At 41.4% G+C, this 6,386-nt stretch overlaps 1 non-coding gene across 1 annotated transcript; it reads left to right on the top strand.

The window, feature by feature from the left end:
• Positions 1 to 1,050: 1,050 nt before the first annotated feature.
• Positions 1,051 to 1,214, top strand: LOC142435248 (U1 spliceosomal RNA). Its single transcript, XR_012781346.1, has one exon. It is a non-coding gene; the product is annotated as a U1 spliceosomal RNA (small nuclear RNA).
• Positions 1,215 to 6,386: the final 5,172 nt, after the last annotated feature.

Genomic DNA, 6,386 nt, shown 5'->3' with positions numbered 1-6,386 from the left:
TATTATAATAAATTCAGCAAATATCTAGAGTTAGAAAAACAAAAAGGTTTTTATTTTTCTTGCTTGAATCCATTGTCAATGCTCATTGAAGCAGAAATCAAGAGATAAAAAGACACATTGCATTGCGCAAATCTTCCTCACAAGTCCTCTTAAAAATGTTGGAAACTCCTCCACTCAAGTACTCCCTCAATGCAAGAATACTTTGTTCTATTTAACTGGTATTCCATGATGCTCACCTTCCCAACACAACCCCTGAAGGCAGTGGGTTCATAAGCAAATGTGTTGAAGAAAGCTGATGGTGCCTGGCTATCAAAAGATATAGCATCTGGGGGCTTAAAGGCTTGAAGATGAATAAACGACCATCTAGCACAGAAGCAACAAAGCCCACATGGTAGAAGCACATCAGCCTGTGTGATCACGAGGTGTTGAAGGGATCACATACCAGCCATCAAAGAACAAAAAATCATATCATTGTGAATGAGAGGGAGTGGGGAGTGGGGACCCAAAGCCCATCTGTAGGCAACTGGATATACCCCCTTACAGAAGGGTTGCCGAGAGGAGACGAGCCAGACAGGATGAAGTGTAGCAACGATGAAACATACAACTTTTCTCTAGTTCCTAAATGCTTCCTCCCCACCCACTATCATGATCCCAATTCTACCTGACAAGTCTGGCTAGACTAGAGGATGTACCCTGGTACAGATAGGAACTAGAAACAGGGAATCCAGTACGGGTGATCCTTTGAGGACCAGTGGTGAGGGCAGCAATACTGGGAGGGTGGAGGAAAGGTAGGGTAGAAAGGGGGAACTGATTACAGGGATCTACATATAACCTCCTCCCGGGGGGGATGGACAACAGAATAGTGGATGAAGGGAGATGTTGGACAGAGTAAGATAAAATAAGACATTTATAAATTATCAAGGGTTTGTGAGGAAGGGGGGAATGAGGAGTTGATGTCAGGGGCTTACGTGGAGAGCAAACGTTTTGAGAATAAATGAGGGTGATGAATGTACAAATGTGCTTTATACAATTGATGTATTATGGATTGTGATACTTACCTGGCAGGGGAGATATCATGATCACGAAGGTGGTTTTCCCAGGGCGAGGCTTATCCATTGCACTTCGGATGTGCTGACCCCTGCGATTTCCCCAAATGTGGGAAACTCGACTGCATAATTTGTGGTAGTGGGGGACTGTGTTAGCGCTCTCCCCTGAATAAAAAGAAAAAAAAGAGTTGTATGAGTCCCCAATAAAATGATTTTTTTTAAGTTGGAAACAACGAGGTTACTTTGAGGACTAAAGTGTGTCTGACTCAAGCCATGGTATCATGGTATCATTGGTATCATAATCACCTCAGATGCATGTGAAAGTTGGACAGAAGATGAATCAAAGCATTTGACTTAATGGTGCAAGCAAAGAATACTGAAAGGACCAAGGACAGTCAAAGGAACAAACAATTTTCTCTTAGAAGTACAACCAGAATTTAATTTGTATCTTTTGCTGTTTTCAGTGGTGCTGCTATAAACATGGTTGTGCATACATCTATTGGATTTGTGGTTCTTATTTCTCTAGTACATATACCAAATAAAGTGATTCCTGGGTCATATGGTATTTCTATTTCCAATTTTTAAAAAAGTAGTTTATCAATTTCATAGGCACGCATGTATTTCAATAGTTCAATCACAATTTTTTGAAGGAGTGTATACCTATTTCCACAGGGTTACACAATTTTATAGTCCACTATGCTTGTTCTGTATATGCTTGTTCTAGACTTTCTGCACCCTTACCAGCATTTGTTCGGCTTTTTAAAAACTTTGATATTCGGGGGCATGGGGCATTAATCCACCCAAGGGGAGGGTATTGTTTATATCTCCACAGGGAAAGTGGGACCAGACTTCAACCCAGTGCCGCAAGGTGTGAATGCAATATCCCTGCGTGGAGTAGGGAACCAGTGGAGAGGTCTGGTAGGCTGGCCCCAGCACCATAAATTAAGTGGATTCCTGCCCCTCCCCCGAAAAGAATTTGTTCCAAAGGACGACATTGACTCTGCAGCTCCGGGAGATGGACATAACTGATCAGAGCACACGGGAGCAGATGAAGGGGCAGGAGGAGAGAGTGGAGCACAGCCTGGCCCACCAGGCCGTGAGGATGATGTTCCTGAGTAGAGCAGCCAGTCCACAGAGAGAACAACATGGCTGGCCCCAAAATGAGAAATGATGCCAATCAGTGACTAAGGGCGATACAGGGGACTGCACCGGAGACACAGTGTGGGAATTGCACCTGACCTGATCCCACCACACTGAGACAAATCACGGGGGGAGTGCAGCGGAACAGCAAGGGAATGGAGTGGCAAGATCCCCAGGGAATGCTGAAAGTGGACTTTGGGGCCAGGCGTGATGCCCCAACAGACTGGACTGGAAAACGCTCCTAAGGGCCAGCAAACAATTCCTGAACTAACTACAAGCTTTTCTCTTGTGAAAAAAAAACAAACTTTGATATTAATACTGAGATGAAGGGATATCTCATTCTTCTTTTGATTTGTATCTCTAATGACTGATTGCAAGCATATCTTCGTGTGTTCGTTAGTCATCTGAGAATCTTTTTTAATAAGTGTCCTTTCATGTCCTTTGTCCAAATTTTAATTAGATTATTTAGCTTTTATTTGTTGATATGCTGAAGTTTTCTATAAATTTTAGAGATTGGTTCCTTGCCTGATGTGTCATTGACATTTTTACCCCATTCTATTGGTGAAATCTTTTTACTCTTTTGGAGAAATCTTTTGATTCCCATAAGTGTCTAGTTTTTAGGATACGCCAGCCATCTTGTTTATATATTTTTGTATATTTTTCAATATGTTTGATAGTGTGTGTATTGCTATGCATTAGGGCCCTTAGGTTTGTCATTTTTTTCATTGATAAATTTTACAGTCTTAGGTTTTACATTTATGTTTCTGATCCACCTTGAACTCATTTCAGTATATCATATTAAATATGGATTTTTCCAAACTTCTGCAAATGGATATGCAGTTTTTCCACATCATTTGTTAAAGAAATTATCTCTCTCCCATTTAATGAATTTTGGTCCTTTGTCTGTAGGTGGATGGGATGACTTCTAGGCTCTCAATTCAGTTCCATTTATCTATGTACTATGGCTGTGTAGTAGGGTTTGTGATTGGGAAGTGAGAGGTTGCTTACTTTGTTCTTATTTAGTAATGCTTTGTTTATCTGGGGTCTGTCCTTTTAATTAGTTTATCTATACAGTTTAAAGAATGATGTTGGAGTCTGGATCAGGATTTCATAATAGGTCACTTTTGGTTTCTTGTAGTAATATTTTGTAGTTTTCTTTGTACAGATCCTTTGTATCTCTGGTTAGATTTACTCACAAATATATCATCTCTTGGGTGGTCATTGTAAATTATATTGTCTTCTTTATTTACTTTTCAGAGCATTGTTGGTTATTATAAAGGAATCCAGCTGGTTATTGTATGTTGATCTTATATCCTTCCACTTAGCTGAATTTTTCAATTAGTTCTAACACAATCTTGCCCAGTCTTTGGGATGTTCTATATATAAAGGTCAGGAGCCCTGTTGGCATAGTGGGTGACAAACTGGACTGCTGATCACAAGTCAGCAGTTTGAAATCACCAGCTGCTCCATGACAGAAAAATAAGGCTTTCTGCTTCTGTAAAGATTTATAGATTTGGAAACCTACAGGGGCGGTATTATTCTGCTCTACATGGTCACAATGAAAGGGAATTGACTCGATAGAAGTGAGTTGAGTTTTGAGTTATATAGAGAATCATATAATTTTCAAATAGTGAGAAACATACTTCATATTTTCCAATTTGGATGTCTTTTGTTTCCCTTTCTTGCCATACAACTCTGACTAAAATTTCCAACACAATCTTGAATTGGTGTGGCGATAAAGTGTGTCATTTCTTATCTACTTCCTGTGTTTAATGAGAGTGTCTTCAGTTTCTCTCCATTAAGAGTATTGCTGGCTCTTGGTTTTGCATACTAAAACCAAACTCACTGCCAATGAGTCACTTCCAGCACAAAGTGAACCTATAATGTAAGACACAACTGTCCCAGTGGGTTTCTAAAATTGTAACACTTATAAGAACAGAACATCTGGTCTTTCTCAGATTGGCTGTCCACTAAAATGCTTAACCACTACACAATCAGGGCTCCTTTAGATGGATTTATGTATGTATATGTATGTCTTATATTATGTTGCTATTCCTATTTTAAGTATATTTTATGAGAAATGAGCTTTGGATTTTGTCAAATAACTTTTCTTTCTTTTGTTTTTTGGTCAATGTTATGACCATGTGGTTCTTTGAATTAAATTTTTTTTAACATTTTATTAGGGCTCATACAACTCTTATCACAATCCATACATATACAAACATCAATTGGATAAAGCACATCTGTACATTCTTTTCCCTAATCATTTCAAAGCATTTGCTCTCCACTTAAGCCCTTTGTATCAGGTCCTCTTTTTTACCCTCCCTCCCCGCTTCCCCCTTCCTCATGAGCCCTTGATGATTTATAAATTATTATTTTGTCATATCTTGCCCTATCCGGCATCTCCCTTCACCCCCTTTTCTCTTGTCCATCCCCCAGGGAGGAGGTCACAAGTAGATCCTTGTAATCAGTCCCCCTTTCTACCCCATCCTCCATCCACCCTCCCAATATCGCCAGTCTCAGCACTGGTCCTGAAGGGATCATCTGTCCTAGATTCCCTGTGTTTCCATTTCCTATTGTACCAGTGTACATCGACTGTTTTATCCAGATTTGTAAGGTAGAATTCGGATCATGGTAGTGGGGGGTGGGGGGAGGAAGCATTTAGGAACTGGAGGAAAGCTGTATTCTTCATTGGTGCTACATCCCACCCTGACTGACTCATCTCCTCCCCTAGACCCCTCTGTGAGGGGATCTCCAGTGGCCGACAATTTGGCTTTGGGTCTCCACTCTGCACTTCCCCCTTCATTCACTATGGTAAGATTTTTTTGTGTGTGTGATGATGCCTTATACCTGATCCCTTTGACACTTCGTGATCGCACAGGCTGGTGTGCTTCTTCCATGTGGGCTTTGTTGCTTCTGAGCTAGATGGCCGCTTGTTCACCTTCAAACCTTTAAGACCCCAGACACTATCTCTTTTGATAGCCGGGCACTATCAGCTTTCTTCGCCACATTTGCTTATGCACCCGTTTGTCCTCGGCGATCGTATCATGGAGGTGTACACCCAGTGATATGATTTTTTGTTCTTTGATGCCTGATCCCTTTGGAACCACGTGATCACACAGGCTGGTGTGTTCTTCCATGTGGGCTTTGTTGCTTCTGAGCTAGATGGCCGCTTGTTTATCTTCAAGCCTTCAAGACCCTCAGATGCTATCTCTTTTGATAGCCGGGCACCATCAGCTTTCTTCACCACATGTACTTGTTCACTTGCTTTGGCTTCAGCAGTTGTGTCAGGAGGGTGAGCATCATAGAAAGCCAATTTAATAGAAGAAAGTATTCATGCATTGAGGGAGTGCTTGATTAGATGCCCAAGGTCCTTCCACCACCTTAATATTAAACCTATAAATATAGGCACGCAGATCTATTTCCCCATCTTCATATATATTGCATGTACATGTCTTTGTCTAGACCTCTATAAATGCCCTTTGCCTCCTAGCTCTTTCCTGTATTTCCCTTGACCTTCCTCCTGCCCCACTAGCATGCTCTGTCCCCACCTGGGTTACAGCTATTCCTTATGATACCTTATCCTTGATCATTCCCTACCAGGCCTGCCACTTGCCCCTCACCACCAATTCGGATCCCATGTTGTTCGCTTGTCCCTGGGTTTAGCACCACTTCCTTACCCCCCACCTCCCCCTATCCCAAGTCCCCCGGAACTGTAGGCCCATTGTTTTCCCTCCAGATAGTTCATCCAGCCTATCTTATTTAGACCGACGTAAAAGATCATTTTATTGGGGGCTCTTGCAACTCTGCAACAATCCATACATCAGTTGTATCAACAATATTTGTACATATGTTGTTATCATTCTGTTCTAGACATTTACCTTTTATTGAGTTCTTGGTATCAGCTCCCATTTTTCCCCTCCCCACACACCTTGTAACTCCCTGATAAGTCACAAATTATGGTTATTTTCAATTCTGTCTTTCCCCATGGTTTCTGTTGTTCATCCCCCTGGAGGGGGAATATGTGGTTATGTGTCGATTATTGTGATTGGTTCTCCCTTACTCCTCTTTTGTCCCCATTTCTCCCCTACCTTTCTGATATCACTATTCCCTTTACTGTTTCTGGATTCCAGGTGTTCTGAGCTCTTATCTCTTATTTGTATATGTGTGCATGCTCCGGTCTAGTCCAAAGTGAAAAGA

This window comes from Tenrec ecaudatus, chromosome X (assembly GCF_050624435.1).
Source record: "Tenrec ecaudatus isolate mTenEca1 chromosome X, mTenEca1.hap1, whole genome shotgun sequence".
Classification (NCBI taxonomy): domain Eukaryota; kingdom Metazoa; phylum Chordata; class Mammalia; order Afrosoricida; family Tenrecidae; genus Tenrec; species Tenrec ecaudatus.
Note: the sequence above shows the minus strand (reverse complement) of the source record. Positions and strands in the feature narration are given on the sequence as shown.